At 35.1% G+C, this 18,044-nt stretch overlaps 1 long non-coding RNA gene across 1 annotated transcript in view; it reads right to left on the bottom strand.

Annotated features, from left to right (window-relative positions):
* Window positions 1-9,398, bottom strand: part of LOC135770293 (uncharacterized) — a 34,865-nt gene extending 25,467 nt beyond the window's left edge. The window contains exon 1 of the long non-coding RNA XR_010542580.1: window positions 9,170-9,398. This is a non-coding gene — a long non-coding RNA (uncharacterized lncRNA). The remainder of the gene's footprint in view (window positions 1-9,169) is intronic.
* Between the last annotated feature and the right edge of the window lie 8,646 nt (window positions 9,399-18,044).

Here is an 18,044-nt window from a genome sequence, read left to right as displayed (position 1 = left end):
GATAACTATTTTAGCCTGTCTTCAGAAGGAGACCAAAAGGATACGTGAGTCAGAACTTCACTTGGATAAAGTAAACAGTGCCTGTGAGCAAACCAGCGTCTGTGGTTCTAATGCGGAGTCAGATTGCTGTTACCACTGCTATTATCTTAGACGGTGACGTTAACAATACTTGAGTAACCATGAGTGGTCAAAATCAGAAAGTGTTTTATTGCCAAGTGTGTTCACACACACAAAGATTGTTTTATATCATAAGAGCCTTCAGTGTAGAAGAAAATACAGACATAAACCATAAAACGATAACATATAAGGTAGTGCAAACATACATAATAATACAGAAATTTTCCCCCTCAGTTTCAATTGGCACAATGGGGAAAAGATATTCTGAAGACTTTCATTATTATTATGATTATTGTAGACATGTAGAAAAAGAATATAATAAAAGATAATAATAATAATAAATAAATACTTATTAATAAATTCAACTTATAAAACTGTTAATGGGTTACAAGTGGGACCAGGGCCAGCCCTGGCCAATTTGTTGCCCTAGGCAAAATTTCACCCAATGCCTCTAGAATCACAGACAATTGTGACCAGTCACGGAAAGTAGTGACACAAGTCGGATCTGGGCCATTTTGAGTTATTCACAGATTCTGAAAGTGCAGTTTCTAAGCTTTCCAACGATGTGTAACACATGGAAATCTGATAAGATTTGGAGAAGTTGTGGCCATTTGAATATAGGAACTCAGAAATACTCAAACCCAGAAAATCGAGACGAAAGGGACTCTTATTTCCAACTGGGGGAGACAATAGGGCTCATTAACATCTCATTTAGCTAAGCCATACCCCCTGTAAAGCCGTTTATAGATAGATACAGATGTTCTACCATTATATGTTGTATTTTATGACAGAAGTCCAAATGACAACATGCAAAAATAAACATGGCTCTTTTTACCTTTGTGGGGATCACAAGTCGAATCCAGTCTGTTTCAGATTATCCAATGACCATTTTTGTCCACAAATGCGTATAATCCGTGAAATATTTATTTATTTTATTTATTTTTATTTTATTTAACCTTTATTTTCCAGGAAGGTCCCATTGAGATTAAAGAAATATCTTCTTCCAGTGAGTCCTGGCCAATATGGCCGTACCAAAGTTTCACAGAAACACATAACACATTATACACAAACTAATTCTAAACAAGCAAGAGAAAAAAAACACACATTTGCAAATGTGAGTTAATTAAAACAGCAACATACTTCACTCATTTTACAGCACAATATATTTTTAAATGTATTCAAAGGAATTATTTCTAAAGGAGAAATGGCTTGAAATTCATTCCACAGCCATGGAGCACAATAAGAAAAAGCTGATTTTCCATGTTCTGAATGTACTCTAGGTACATCTAGTGTAATGCCAATTGACAATCTGGCGCTGTAATTCTTTTTACACAAGCATAAAAACCTAGTAATATAATTTGGAAGCATACCAAGAAGTGCCTTTACAGTAAATACTAATATATGCGATTTCCTTCTTTGATATAAAGAGGTCCAACCTACACCGTTATATAACAAACAATGATGAGTACGTGAACAAGCATTTGTTATGAAACGCAATGCGGCATAATAAACACAATCTAATCTTTTTAATAAATATATAGAAGCATGCATATAAATAATATCACCATAATCTAAAATTGGTAAAAAAGTACTTTGTATAATTTTCATTCTAGCTCCAAATGAAAAACACTTTTTTGACGAAAGAGAATACCCAGTCTTGGTTTTAGTCTTTTTACCAAGTAATCAATGTGAACATCGAATGCCAACTTCTCATCGATCCATATTCCTAAATATTTGTAAGTTGTTACTCTTTCTATTTGCACGTCATCAATAGTAAGGATAGACGGAACAGTGATCATAGAGCGACTACGCGAAAAAATGATATACTTAGTTTTATTAACATTTAAACTAATTTCAATTTGATTAAATTATGCTGAAAAATGTTAAAAGAGTTCTGGACAATTTCAATAGCTTGTAGCAAAAGAGGATGCAGTTGAGTAAATAATTGTATCGTCAGCATAGAAATGTAACTTTGTGGATTTTATTCCCTGCCCTAAATCATTTATAAAAATAGAAAAAAGAAGTGGTGCCAGTAAAGAACCTTGTGGAACACCCTTATTGACTTTTAACACGGATGAAATATAATTATCTACGGCAACACATTGCGTCCGATCAGATAAGTAATTTTGAAACCAACTCAAGGCCGAATTACATAGACCTATACATTTAAGTCTCTGTAACAGTAAGTCATGATCCACTAAGTCAAACGCTTTTGTCAAATCAACAAACAAGGCCACACAATGCTGTCTTTTATCGAGAGCAGTTATTAAATCATTTGTAATAAGTGTAGTAGCTGTTATTGTACTATGACCCGCTCTAAAACCTGACTGAAATGCGTTTAAAATATTATGACTAACTAGATATTCTTTAATCTGGTCATTTACTATAGATTCAAAAACTTTTGCTAAAACCGGTAATTTAGAAATAGGGCGATAATTATTCAAACCACAGGGATCTCCTTCTTTTAATAATGGCATAACCATAGCGGATTTCCAAGTTGTTGGAATTTTATTAGTGGACAGACTCAAATTAAAAATTGATGCAATAGGTTCAGCAATAATATCTGCAGACACTTTTAAAAAAATGGTTCAATTTTGTCAGATCCACCCGATTTCTTACAGTCTAAATTTGCGAGTAACTTATAAACTTGAGTTGACAATATAGGGGTAAAGGAAAACAAATCCGAGTCATTATAACTTGACGGCTCGTCAATATTCTGTTCGCCAGTGACCAACGAATTACTGGTATCTGTTTGTAAGCTAGCAGAAATAAAATGATTATTAAACACATTAACCATATCAGCCTTGTCTGTAAATAATCTTTGGTCCGCTTTTAATACTTTTGGAAGATCAGTAGATTTATTTGACCCTACAATAGATTTTGTTATTTTCCAAAATGTAGAGGGATCGTTCATATTGTTATTAATTAAATTAAGGTAATACTGACTTTTGGACATTTTTATCAATTTTGTACATTTATTTCGTAGTAATCTATAATTGGACCAATCTTCATCACTATTTGTTTTCTTTGCTTTGGACCAGGCCACATTTCTTTGCTTAATATAATTAGAAACAGATTCATTGAACCAAGGATTATTTTTCCCACTCACCCGATATCTACGTAACGAAGCATGTTTATCACAAATTTTCAGAAAAATAGATTTAAAATAATCCCAAGCATCAACCACATCAGGTATAAACGAAACTAGCTGTAAGTCACTGTTATATATATCATGCAAAAAAGCTTGTTCATTAAAATTTTTAAATTGTCGTTTAAATATAAATCTGGGTGAACTCTTAGGCATCTTAAAATTTCTCACACAAGATATTGCACAATGATCACTGAGGTCATTACAAAAAATTCCTATCGCAGAAAAAACATGTGGTATATTAGTTAAAATTATATCAATCAAAGATGAGTTACTCATACTCTTTCTATTTAAGCGAGTTGGTAAATGCATCAATTGTTCCAAACACAATGAGTTACAAATTGAGTCCGATGACTGAGACAGCCAGTCCAAGTTTAAATCACCCATTAAAACTAAGTCAAAGTTAGACCATTTGTGCAACTTATCTGTAAGTAATGAAATAGCATTGCTTGAAGCTGAGGGCGGGCGGTAACAGCCGACTACCATCATATCAGACCCATTCGGTAAAAATACTTTAATAGCTAAAAGTTCAAAACATTTTAAAACACTGACTCAATACAAATACAATTCATATTTACCTTAATATAAACTGCAACCCCTCCTCCTTTTTACTACGATCAGCTCTAAACATATTGGCCCTCATTTATCAAAAGTACGTACACCAAATTTCCAGCGTACACCTAGCGTACACCCAAAACCACGGTGACTTTGAGATTTATCAATATGGACGTTGGCGTACGGCGCGCTCAAATCCTACGCCAGCTCAGGAGGTGGTGTACGCACATTTTGAGTTAGTGCAGAAATGCGCAAACAATTCCTAACACCACAAAACGCACTGACAAACTAAAATATATGATATATTATGATGACCCACTGTAAAAAAACAAAAACATAGTTATTATAAACTTCAATGTTTATTTTTATGCAACATGTACTTCAATGTTTAATTTGTGAGACTTTACCAAAGCATTTGATTTGTAGGCATATGTATTCCTTCAGTTGAGAGCCTGGGCGCTTTACCTGACGTTTCAGGGCAAAACATGTGAGCGGAGCGGAGCCTTGAGCGGTGCGGTAATATTACCATCAAAGCGCCTCTCTAAAAATTTCGCTCGCTCAGCACCGCTCGTTGAACCCAGAACGCCCTTTGATAATTTGCTAGTTCGAGAATCTGTAAAAACGTCTAGCAATAAGTTATGGAATTCAAGCCTTATACATAAATGTAAAGTAAAAATCAAAGTTAAGATTGGACAGGAATAAAACATTGAAAGGAAGTGCGGAGAGACTGTAAAAGTCAGCAAATATTCATCCTGGAATCTGAAGCGGCACATTGCAAGAAAGCACAAGGATGTGCTACGAAAACATGGTAATAATGCATCAAAAGGTAAGCTAGTTACATACCATTCGATGATAAATAAATAGCTACACATGAATAGGTAAGGTAAAATGCTTGTGTTGAATGGAGCCATAAATCCGATCATGATGACATGCGGCCACGAATTATCTTTTATGCTACATTATGGACACTTCTTTTTCTTATTTAGTTTAAAGTATGGCCATAAATATAAAATTCGTTCCCAATATTCAACAGTTTGTTCCTTGGAATGAATTATTATAATATTTCGTAATTACTATTACAATTATTATTACTTCAAATTATGAATTAGCCTAGTAAAACATGTGGATGTCGTGGAAACAAATTGTTAATTTGAATTATATCCGGAGCTCCGTATCAAACTGGATCTTAGCTAACAAACAACTGTATGTAAATACAGAAAAACACACTACAAAAGTTACTGCATCATTTTAAAATATTATTTTAGAAAAACTTAACCGAACCATTAAGCAGACATATAATTTAGATGTAGGCAACATTAAATAATAATAATAATAATAATAATAATAAATAATTATTCTTCTAAATATCAATTAAGCATCATTAATAATAAAAATAATAATACAAATATTACAAAACGTCATGCAATCATTAATGTGTCTTTAATCACGCTCTTTAAACTACCAAATAAAACAATTTTGTTTCTTTCCACTTCCCTGGTTTCTCGTCTTTGCCGTCTTCTATGTGTCAATGTCGTAAAATGAGGGCGTGGGGGAGGTGGAGACTTGAATTTATATGGGCGTGTTATTCTTATGACGATCGTTTTCAGACGCCGCATTTATGAAGGGCAGATATTGCGTACACCTGAATTTCAGAGCTACGCACAGGTTCATAAATCAGGCGGTGAGAGAAGTGTAAGCGTAATCTTACGCCAACATATACGCCCGTTTCTACGCAAGAATGATAAATGAGGGCCACTATATCCATTAATATGCACCATATCATCTGTAATCGTTTTTTTTAACCAAGTCTCTGTGAGAGTTATAATGTCAGCATCGGTCGAATCTGCCCAAATTCGAACTGCATCAACCTTATTTACTAAACTTCTCACATTAAGATGGAAAAATCGTATACCATTACTTGATTTTTAGATGTATAGTCTATTGTTTACCTCAGATTTCGCATGAATGTCTAGAAATACAATATAATATACAATCTGAGGACTATTTACATCGTAACATGTAAGGGTATATGAGATTACACTTCGTTAAACACATGAACCCACCTTCAAAGTTTGTATTTAAAATAGGGAGGTTGTATAATAGATCATCCAAACAGCGTCGAAAACGTGATGTCCTTAACCAATCGCTCATTCGTTCCTCCATCAGCCAATGACTTCATGGAAAATATTGATATACAAAACATGTAGCCAATTATATAAAGAATACAAGGATCTCTGTGTAACTTCTGTGTGTTTGGACTCATGCTGCGCTGCGAGAACTGACAAAGAGATGACTCACAAAGTACCGCGAGAGCGAGTCGAAATTAAACTACTCCGTAAGATTTCTTGAAGAGCTCTCGCGGTACTTTGACGTCATCCGACTGCGGCGCCGCATAAAGTCAGTGACGCGGCTGACGTACGATGCGGCTGACTGTTATTTGTGCCACCCCAGGCCCCCAGCTTCTTTTATTTTTCTTTTGTTTTGTGCGCCTGAGCTTTACAGTCTGGGGAGACGCACGCTATAAGTTTGAAAAAAAAAACTTAGCAAACATGTCTGAGGAACAGGGCAGCCGCGTCACTACAGTCACGTGACTTCACACCCGAGCCGGAAGAGAAGACAATGCTGAATAAAGTCGTAATTCTGCTATTTTTGGACCAAACTGTATTATCGGTGCTTCAACACAATCTTACTGACCCACTGTCACATGGACCACTTTGATGATGTTTTTATCTAGACATGGAAACCGTACCAACCCAGTCTCACCCCATGGCGTCAATATTTGACGACACTTGACCATGCGTCAATATGTTGACGCGGAGGGTATACCTTTCGCGTCATTTTTTGACGAACTGGGGACTTCAATACTATTAAGTCCGTTGCATTCTCTTTCCTATTTTCTTACCATTTTCGCGTCGGTTTAGGGTTAGATTTACATAATGACATCCCTACCCAAACCTAACTCTAACCCCAACGCCAGGTGACAACTGTTTAATTTCACGTACCTAACTCTAACCCCAACGCCAGGTGACAACTGTTTAATTTCGCGTACACTGTTTAATTTTGCGTAATCTAACCCTAAACCGACGCGAAAATGGTAAGAAAATAGGAAAGAGAATGCAACGGACGTAATAGTATTGAAGTCCCCAGTTCGTCAAAAAATGACGCGAAAGGTATACCCTCCGCGTCAACATATTGACGCATGGTCAAGTGTCGTCAAATATTGACGCCATGGGGTGAGACTGTGTTAACCGTACATAGATTTTCAATGAATGGGACAGAAAGCTCATTAATTACATTATTTTCATTTTTGGGCGAACTATCCTTATTTAGTAGTCACGCTGTTCCCTTTGGGGGCGGAGGCGAAAACACAAGCTTATACAGTATGTAAATATACACACAGACAATGATGCCCCCTGCTGCACTTTAGAATCTCTTAAAAAAACAAGCCTATTTCAACCGCAAAATGTACGCTTTTAAATATACAAAAACTGCTATCTCAAACATGGAGAGGCTTCTTCGTGATCTCAACTAACAGATTCTGCAATAAAACGAAAATCACAAATTTTGAAAAATAAACATTGTTTCTCATTTTCTCTAAACTTGTGCTGCCGACTTGTGTCACTGGTTTCCGTGACGGGTCACAATTGTGTTCCGATCATTTTGTTCATAAACTTACACAGAAACAAACTGCACAGCTTTGTCTTGTTTTTCTTTATTTTGAAAATATATTTTGGAAACACACACACACACACACACACACACACACACACAGTCAGGCATTTGATCTTGACATTGTTCGAATCTTGTCTTTTTTACATGTTTAAACACCGTACATTACCTTAAAATATTTAATTTTGTACAAGAAAACATCCCTTATTAATGAATTATTAGTAGCATGTTGTAGCACCGCGGCGAGCAGCCAGCAGCACTCCAATGTGCATCTTATTAATACCAGACAAACAATGAACAAGTTGGTATTTCTGGCCAGAAACATCGACATTTAAACATGGTCTGTGTAACGTTATGTAGGCTAAATCCTGCGTCTCGGTCTGATAATTGTTTTCTTGTTCTTGACGTTCGCTGAATTCTGGGTTGATATCTTAAACTGCCGCTTCAGTGCAGTATAGCCACAGAGCTATTTAACAATGAGCACGATCTCCCGAGACACTACAATATGCTACTAATAATTCATTAATAAGGGCTGTTTTCCTGTACAAAATTAAATATTATAAGTTAAATATATATATACATAAATATTAATAAAAATAATAATTTGGGCGCCCGGGGGACCCAAGGGGTGGGCGGCGCCCTTAGCATTTGCCTATTCCGCCTATGCCCAGGGCCGGCCCTGAGTGGGACCTCTTATTTGTTAAAATAAATCCAAAATTTCTTTATTTTCTTCACTTTAAAATCATTTACACATGCAAATTTCAAACCACACTGACATCTAAGTGATGTCCATGAGGCATAATATCACAAGAGATCACAGCATCACTGTAAACATTCATCAAAAAATATTAGGACCATGCCCACAAACATGTGACCACTGTCATGTGCATATGATCAGGTATATGCACTTAACTGTTTGTTTACGAAAAATAATATCACTGTAATCACACATGATGACTGAGTTTCACTTTGATTTTCTCTTCATCTGGAACAGCAGTGAGTCATCCTGAAAGCATCCCCGGCATCAGTCCTCATGAACACATACAACAAACAATCCACTATCGGGTTGAACATGTAAACAATAAATGTAATCTTGTTTATAAAAGGTAGGTAACTGAAAATTAAAAACAAGCATTTGAAGCAGCATCATAATTACAAAGGGAAGGATGCAAAAAGTAACTCAGGAGTAGAAATAGCAGGGTCACCACAACCAATCGTCTCTTTAGAGAAGTGATCGACTGTGATTGAGAGAGAGCCCTGCATGCACCTACGAAACAGCCCTCTCTTACTACCTAGTAATAGTTTATTCTATGATAAAAGCCAGGTTTATCCACAACCAAGCACAAAGCAAAACAAGCAAAATGAAAATTCCTGAAAGCAACCAGCCAGTCAGAGAAGTACAGATGAGACATTTGACTGGGTGATGATGTCTGTACTGAATCGGATGGGCAATCAGAAGATATCTTTCTACAGCAATACATGTCATGAAGTACAGAGAAGCCAAATAAGACACCTAAAGAAATCATAGCAAAATATATACTTACATTGAAATAAACAAGGATAATGCTAACAGAGCATTACCGGAGATCCTTCTTGATAAAATACTCATAATACTAAAAGATTCTTGTGCTGTCAGATTATTCATGCAGTCGGTATTGAGAGCTAAAATATTGATCTTACCTCTACAGTACTCCTACAGGTCTTTGTTTGGCACAGATTCTCGTTCAAACCCTTTTTGTAAGAAGGCGTTGCACAAATGCTACCCACTAAAAATCTTTCATCATGTGGTTTGCAGATGAGAGCTTTTGTCCATTTAGAACCACAAATGTGTTGCCACTCCCTTATGCATCAACACAGAGATGGACATAACGTGTGTGATATCTGAAACCACACTGTAAAAAAATTCTGTAAAAATTACAGTATTACTGGCAACTAGCTGCCAGTAACTTATTGTACGTTTTAAGCTGGTTAATGGAGAACACATAGGACAACAATCAGCACGAAGACCAAAGAAACAAAAGAACTACACAGAACTACAAAACATGGCAGACACAAACAGGACTTCAAAATAAGAGACATGACAGGGGAGACACAGACAGAGTTCATGACAGGTACCAATATGTACATTTTAATTATTTTATTTTATTTTATTTATTTAACCTTTATTTTTCCAGGAAGGTACCATTGAGATTAAAGAAATCTCTTCTTCCAGGAAGTCCTGGCCAAGATGGCCGTACCAAAGTATCACAGAAACACATTAACACATTACACAAACTAATTCTAAACAAGCAAGAGAAAAAAAACACACATTTGCAAATGTAAGTTAATTAAAACAGCAACATACTTCACTCATTTTACAGCACAATATATTTTTAAATGTATTCAAAGGAATTATTTCTAAAGGAGAAATGGCTTGAAATTCATTCCACCGCCATGGAGCACAATAAGAAAAATCCGATTTTCCATGTTCTGAATGTACTCTAGGTACATCTAGTGTAATGACAATTGACAATCTGGTGCTGTAATTCTTTTTACACAAGCATAAAAGCCTAGTAATATAATTTGGAAGCATACCAAGAAGTGCCTTTACAGTAAATACTAATATATGCGATTTCCTTCTTTGATATAAAGAGGTCCAACCTACACCGTTATATAACAAACAATGATGAGTACGTGAACAAGCATTTGTTATGAAACGCAATGCGGCATAATAAACACAATCTAATCTTTTTAATAAATATATAGAAGCATGCATATAAATAATATCACCATAATCTAAAATTGGTAAAAAAGTACTTTGTATAATTTTCATTCTAGCTCCAAATGAAAAACACTTTTTTGACGAAAGAGAATACCCAGTCTTGGTTTTAGTCTTTTTACCAAGTAATCAATGTGAACATCGAATGCCAACTTCTCATCGATCCATATTCCTAAATATTTGTAAGTTGTTACTCTTTCTATTTGCACGTCATCAATAGTAAGGATAGACGGAACAGTGATCATAGAGCGACTACGCGAAAAAATAATATACTTAGTTTTATTAACATTTAAAACAAATTTCAATTTGATTAAATTATGCTGAAAAATGTTAAAAGAGTTCTGGACAATTTCAATAGATTGTAGCAAAGAGGATGCAGTTGAGTAAATAATTGTATCGTCAGCATAGAAATGTAACTTTGTGGATTTTATTCCCTGCCCTAAATCATTTATAAAAATAGAAAAAAGAAGTGGTGCCAGTAAAGAACCTTGTGGAACACCCTTATTGACTTTTAACACGGATGAAATATAATTATCTACGGCAACACATTGCGTCCGATCAGATAAGTAATTTTGAAACCAACTCAAGGCCGAATTACATAGACCTATACATTTAAGTCTCTGTAACAGTAAGTCATGATCCACTAAGTCAAACGCTTTTGTCAAATCAACAAACAAGGCCACACAATGCTTTCTTTTATCGAGAGCAGTTATTAAATCATTTGTAATAAGTGAAGTAGCTGTTATTGTACTATGACCTGCTCTAAAACCTGACTGAAATGCGTTTAAAATATTATGACTAACTAGATATTCTTTAATCTGGTCATTTACTATAGATTCAAAAACTTTGCTAATACCGGTAATTTAGAAATAGGGCGATAATTATTCAAACCACAGGGATCTCCTCCTTTTAATAATGGCATAACCATAGCGGATTTTCAAGTTGTTGGAATTTTATTAGTGGACAGACTCAAATTAAAAATTGATGCAATAGGTTCAGCAATAATATCTGCAGACACTTTAAAAAAAAAAATGGTTCAATTTTGTCAGATCCACCCGATTTCTTACAGTCTAAATTTGCGTGTAACTTATAAACTTGAGTTGACAATATAGGGGTAAAGGAAAACAAATCCGAGTCATTATAACTTGACGGCTCATCAATATTCTGTTCGCCAGTGACCAACGAATTACTGGTATCTGTTTGTAAGCTAGCCGAAATAAAATGATTATTAAACACATTAACCATATCAGCCTTGTCTGTAAATAATCTTTGGTCCACTTTTAATACTTTTGGAAGATCAGTAGATTTATTTGACCCTACAATAGATTTTGTTATTTTCCAAAATGTAGAGGGATCGTTCATATTGTTATTAATTAAATTAAGGTAATACTGACTTTTGGACATTTTTATCAATTTTGTACATTTTTTTCGTAGTAATCTATAATTGGACCAATCCTCATCACTATTTGTTTTCTTTGCTTTGGACCAGGCCACATTTCTTTGCTTAATATAATTAGAAACAGATTCATTGAACCAAGGATTATTTTTCCCACTCACCGATATCTACGTAACGAAGCATGTTTATCACAAATTTTCAGAAAAATAGATTTAAAATAATCCCAAGCATCAACCACATCAGGTATAAACGAAACTAGCTGTAAGTCACTGTTATATATATCATGCAAAAAAGCTTGTTCATTAAAATTTTTAAATTGTTGTTTAAATATAAATCTGGGTGAACTCTTAGGCATCTTAAAATTTCTCACACAAGATATTGCACAATGATCACTGAGGTCATTACAAAAAATTCCTATCGCAGAAAAAACATGTGGTATATTAGTTAAAATTATATCAATCAAAGATGAGTTACTCATACTCTTTCCATTTAAGCGAGTTGGTAAATGTATCAATTGTTCCTAACACAATGAGTTACAAATTGAGTCCGATGACTGAGACAGCCAGTCCAAGTTTAAATCACCCATTAAAACTAAGTCAAAGTTAGACCAATTGTGCAACTTATCTGTAAGTAATGAAATAGCATCGCTTGAAGCTGAGGGTGTGCTGTAACAGCCGACTACCATCATATCAGACCCATTCGGTAAAAATACTTTAATAGCTAAAAGTTCAAAACATTTTAAAATACTAACCGACTCAATACAAATACAATTCATATTTACCTTAATATAAACTGCAACCCCTCCTCCTTTTTTACTACGATCAGCTCTAAACATATTATATCCATTAATATGCACCATATCATCTGTAATCGTTTTTTTTTAACCAAGTCTCTGTGAGAATTATAATGTCAGCATCGGTCGAATCTGCACAAATTCGAACTGCATCAACCTTATTTACTAAACTTCTCACATTAAGATGGAAAAATCGTATACCATTACTTGATTTAAGTTCCTCTGGTGTTTGAGGTACTGTTTGAGGTACTAATATGTAGTCTTTATAAGGGTGTACTGTTTTGAAATTGTACCACCCCACTGACAGCTTTAAACTGTTGATGAGTTACAAGAAAACTCTAATCTGTTAACATAAATCCAAATTTTCTTAAGTTTCATGGTGCTCCCTGTGGTATTTTAAGATAATTTACACATGCAAATATCATACAACACTGCAGTGGGGAACCTTCAGGGCCTTCTACGCCTTCAGAGAAGGCCTAAAAAAAATTAAGAATATTTTTTTAATAATAATAATACTAATAAATAATAAAGTATTCAATAAAAATATGTTTTTACATTTTTAAATTTCTATTTAATTTAATTTAATACAATACGTGTAATATATTTTCTCTCATCTATGTTTAAACGTTAAGCTTACTGTCAGGTTCATGTCATGAAAACATCTTATCCAATCAAAATCGTCTGTCTCTATTAAGGCCCGGTTAGCTGGCTCATTCATTGGTTAGGACTTCACGAATCCCAGGGAAGGCCAAGCTATGTGTTTTGGTGTGGAGAGTGACGGGCAAATCGACCAATCACGCTTTGATTTCAAGTGGGCGGGTAAAAAACAAAACATTGTAAGCCTTCATGAAGTCCTAATCATGGAACAAACTGGATGTGAGCTGCCGTAAATACACTCTAATGGCCCGAATCTTTGCGGTGAGAGTGGTTGAGGTAAATGACGGTAAACGTGATTGACGTTGTGGCTAGCTTGATAGGGCTGAGGTAAAAACGAAATTACTTAAGCGGGTACTCGTGAAGAGCACAGCCGGGAGTAGCGCGTGCAGAGAAGCGCTGCACATTTCAGACGTGAACACGAAAAAATAATGGGTTTAATTATACTTTCCTTTCCTGATAGTTTCACTTGTTACGTGAGGATAGTAATGACTGACAAGACGACGCCGAATTACATACAATATAATTACTTAACTAAATCTGAGAGAATGCAAAAACATTCAAATATTTTTTCCTCCATATACCCGATGGGCAGGGCGGAGATACATTTTGGTAGCCCGACAAGAATTCGCAATAGCCCCGGGACATCAGGGCTCGGGCTAGCGATTTTGCAAGCCCTGGTTATATTCCAGGAAGAAACATGCCCATATCATGATGCTTGCACCTCCATGCTTCACTGTCTTCACTGTGTACTGTGGCTTGAATTCAGAGTTTGGGGGTCGTCTCACAAACTGCCTGTGGCCCTTGGACCCAAAAAGAACAATTTTACTCTCATCAGTCCACAAAATGTTCCTCCATTTCTCTTTAGGCCAGTTGATGTGTTCTTTGGCAAATTGTAACCTCTTCTGCACATGCCTTTTTTAACAGAGGGACTTTGCGGGGGATTCTTGGGTAACACTTTATTTCGATAGTCCACTTTAGACATTTTACTAATTATAAGTAACTTTGCAACTACTTATCAACTACCAATCTTTAGAGAATTAGTAGAATGTCTGCTTAATATCTACTAACACTTTATTGTGATGATATCTCAACAGACATTCAACTGTCTATAAGTATCTTTGCAGGTGCATGTCAACTTATTCCACTAACCCAAACCTCTTCCCTAACCCCAACCCTTACAGTCTACTAATACTCTAATGACAGTTAGTTGACGTATAGTTGCAAATTTTTGAAAGTTAGTTGACATGTAGTTGCAAAGTTGTTTATAGTTAGTAGAATGTCTAAAGTGGACTATCAAAATAAAGTGTAACCGATTCTTGAAAATAGATTAGCTTCACACAGACGTCTTCTAACTGTCACAGTACTTACAGGTAACTCCAGACTGTCCTTGATCATCCTGGAGGTGATCATTGGCTGAGCCTTTGCCATTCTGGTAATTCTTCTATCCATTTTGATGGTTGTCTTCCGTTTTCTTCCACGTCTCTCTGGTTTTGCTCTCCATTTTAAGGCATTGGAGATCATTTTAGCTGAACAGCCTATCATTTTTTGCACCGCTTTATAGGTTTTCCCCTCTCCAATCAACTTTTTAATCAAAGTACGCTGTTCTTCTGAACAATGTCTTGAACGACCCATTTTCCTCAGCTTTCAAATGCATGTTCAACAAGTGTTGGCTTCATCCTTAAATAGGGGCCACCTGATTCACACCTGTTTCTTCACAAAATTGATTTCTCAGTGATTGAATGCCACACTGCTATTTTTTTGAACACACCCCTTTCAACTAATTCAACTAATTGCCCAATTGCACAGCCTTAAGAGCGTGCATATCATGAATGCTGGGTCTCATTTGTTTTCTGAGAATCTACTGAACTTACTGGTCACTTGTTTGCCACGTAGCAATAAAAAATATACTAAAAACCTTGATTATTCTGGTTAGTCACATTGTACTGCTATTATTTTGAACAATACTATATATATATATATATATATATATATATATATATATGTAAGGGATAATGTAGAGGCAGCCGGTAGTTATTGGGAAATAAGCCCCGACAGTGTGATCAGGACCCGATGCGAAGCGGAGGGTCTTGTATCACACTGAAGGGGCTTATTTCCCAATAACTACCGGCTGCCTCTACATTATCTCGCTTATTACACGGCTACTTGCCACATAAGAAAAAAAACTGGACATGAATATGAATTTGAAACATTTTATTGGCATATTTGTTTTAAATTAACATTTTTATCCTTCCGCGAAACTTTGCACAGATGCATAAAATGATCGTATTACCTTATTAAGATCCTCTGCTTCATACTTGTCTGTCTCCATTTTTTCTCTTTTAGCCAGTCTTTGAGAAGTTTTAATGCCCATTCTGTATTTTTTGTGTGTTGGCTTCGTAGCTGTCATGCTCTATTTTGACAAGTTCAGTCTCAGTAAGCTGTCTGTGTCTTGTCGTGGTTGTCGAGTGTTTGTCACAAGATGGCGCCAAACAGACAGTAATCTTTATTGATCTTTATTGGCGCGGAGCGATTTTACTCGTGCAAGTAGTCCGGCTATGCGTTATTATTTTGGAGCGGTTATTATTTGAAAAGAACGAACCTGCAAATGTCTCAACTGACCAATCAGAATCAAGCATTCCAGAGAGCCGTGTAATAAATAAATATATATATATATATATATATATATATATATATATATATATATATATATATATATATATATATATATATATATATATATATATATATATATGTAGTAAGGAATACTGTGGCCGCTGGAAAATTTCCCTTATTTTCCTATCCAAAACTTGACAGGTAAATGCTTTGTTTTAAGAGTCATAGAGTGTGTAATCGTATAAAGTCCAAGGGTGTTCATAACGAGATAAATTTGATAAAGTTTCCTCCGTTTCCATTCCAGGCGATCTTTTAAAATGCAGAACAAGTGAATGAACTGATGAAGATGTTTGTTGTTCCTCAACCTCAAAATCTTGGCTTCTAACACAGTTGCCAGACCTATTTGATTTTTCAGAAACATTGACTAAAAACACATTATTGACATTATAAGCATTTTAAAACAATATGACAAGATATTATTAAAAAACAAAACAAAAGTGTCTCATACTTGAGAATGTGATGCCTCTTGGTGTTATGTTCTCACATGTTCCTCTTGTTAAAAATCAACAACAACTGAATGCTCTTGGCACATATTATACGTTTATCAAATACTTTTGTTAGTTAATGCAACAAGTGTTAGTTAGTTATTTTACTAATCAAACAATTATGGTTTTAGGTCAGTTTTGGAAGATGAGTTAAAATCTGTTTACTTCTCTTTTTTTGAGATTTTCTTCATGCAGTATTTTATTGCATGTTTAATCTTTTTTCTCATTCTTAGCATCTAAAAACATACATGCAGTGTTTATTACATGTCAGAGTGCGTCTGACAAACCCTCAAGTGCGTCTGACATGTTTTCTTATAAATGAGCATTTTTATCAGACTCTTAATGGATTCTGCAAACAGAGCTGTATTTCTGAATGACCTCAGGTGGGGATTAAGCAAATTTAAAACGAAAGTATTTGCTAAACGTATAATATGTAATGTGCCAAGAGCATTCAGTTTATATCATTATTAGCATTTAGGTGCTTTTGCATCCCAGCCCCTCAATTCTAAGATCACACTTCAAGGTTCAAAACGTGTTAACAGCTTTAAAGTGTTTTGTGATGTTAATAGCAAACTTAAAATGAAAAACTCATTATACTTGTATAGTCATTATATTGAAACTCAGAGTTTCTTGTGCTGTCAGATTATTCATGCAGTGTGTATTGAGAAATAAAATATTGATCTTACCTTCACTCCTACAGGTCTTGGTAATGGCACAGCTTCTGGTTGAGACTCTTTTATAATGAACTGATCTGTGAACAAATAAAGCGTTGCACAAATGCTACCCATTAAAAGCTTTCATCATGTGGTTTGCAGATGAGAACTAAAAACGATTTTGTCCATTTGGAACCACAAATGTGGTGCCACTTCCTTATGCATCAACACAGAGATGGACATGACATTTGTGATATCTGAAACCATTCACTGCTTGACAATTCCCTATCTAGTGAATTTCACTCCACTATAGGGGTGCAATTTGATCTAAACAGTAGTGCGCTGTTTCTACCTGTCACTGGGGCAATACCCTTTAAAAAGGTCCTAATATGTACCAATTAGGAGGTGCAGTACATATACATTTTTTTAATAACCATAGTGTAAGTGTATTGATACAGATCAACAAGGAAGGATCGGAAAAAATTGAGTTTTGTCCATTAAGAGTTTTTTTTCCTGAAAGGATAAATGATTCTTGAATGAGGTGTGGCGGCTGCATTATAAAATAAATGGACAAACTTGATCTCATCATTAATTGAATATTAACACACTAATAGCTGTTTATTGTCTTGCATTTGTTGGTATTACTTAACTGCACCCAATTCTGAATTGTATGATGCCATTTTACATAACCTGTACTGTATATACTGTACACTCTCAGAAATAGAGTACAAAAGCTGTCACTGGGGCAGTACCTTTAAAGAGGTCCCAATATGTACTATTTAGTTACATTTATATATATCAGGCCGTCGCCAAGGGGGGTTATTAGTGCCCCTCATCCATATGATGTAGCGTACCCCCCAGTGGCTTATTTTTCATGTCACATAAACTTGGAATAAAAGGATCTTTAAAATATAAATCAGTAAATTTAATGCATTATTACGTCTAACATATACTATAAAATATCATGATATAAAACAAAATTATATTTATAGTAAAACATACCTGAAATGGTCCCTGTTATTCATTATTAGACTCACCTCATAATTTATTCAAATACAACAGCCAATGGCAAGTCTCCAGCAGCATACCTTTCTATACATTAATATATTGTTTTAAATGTTCTGTTTATTAAAATAAAAT

Source organism: Paramisgurnus dabryanus, chromosome 8 (assembly GCF_030506205.2).
Source record: "Paramisgurnus dabryanus chromosome 8, PD_genome_1.1, whole genome shotgun sequence".
Classification (NCBI taxonomy): Eukaryota; Metazoa; Chordata; class Actinopteri; order Cypriniformes; family Cobitidae; genus Paramisgurnus; species Paramisgurnus dabryanus.
The sequence above is the reverse complement of the archived record's forward strand: the minus strand, read 5'-3'. Positions and strand labels throughout refer to the sequence as shown.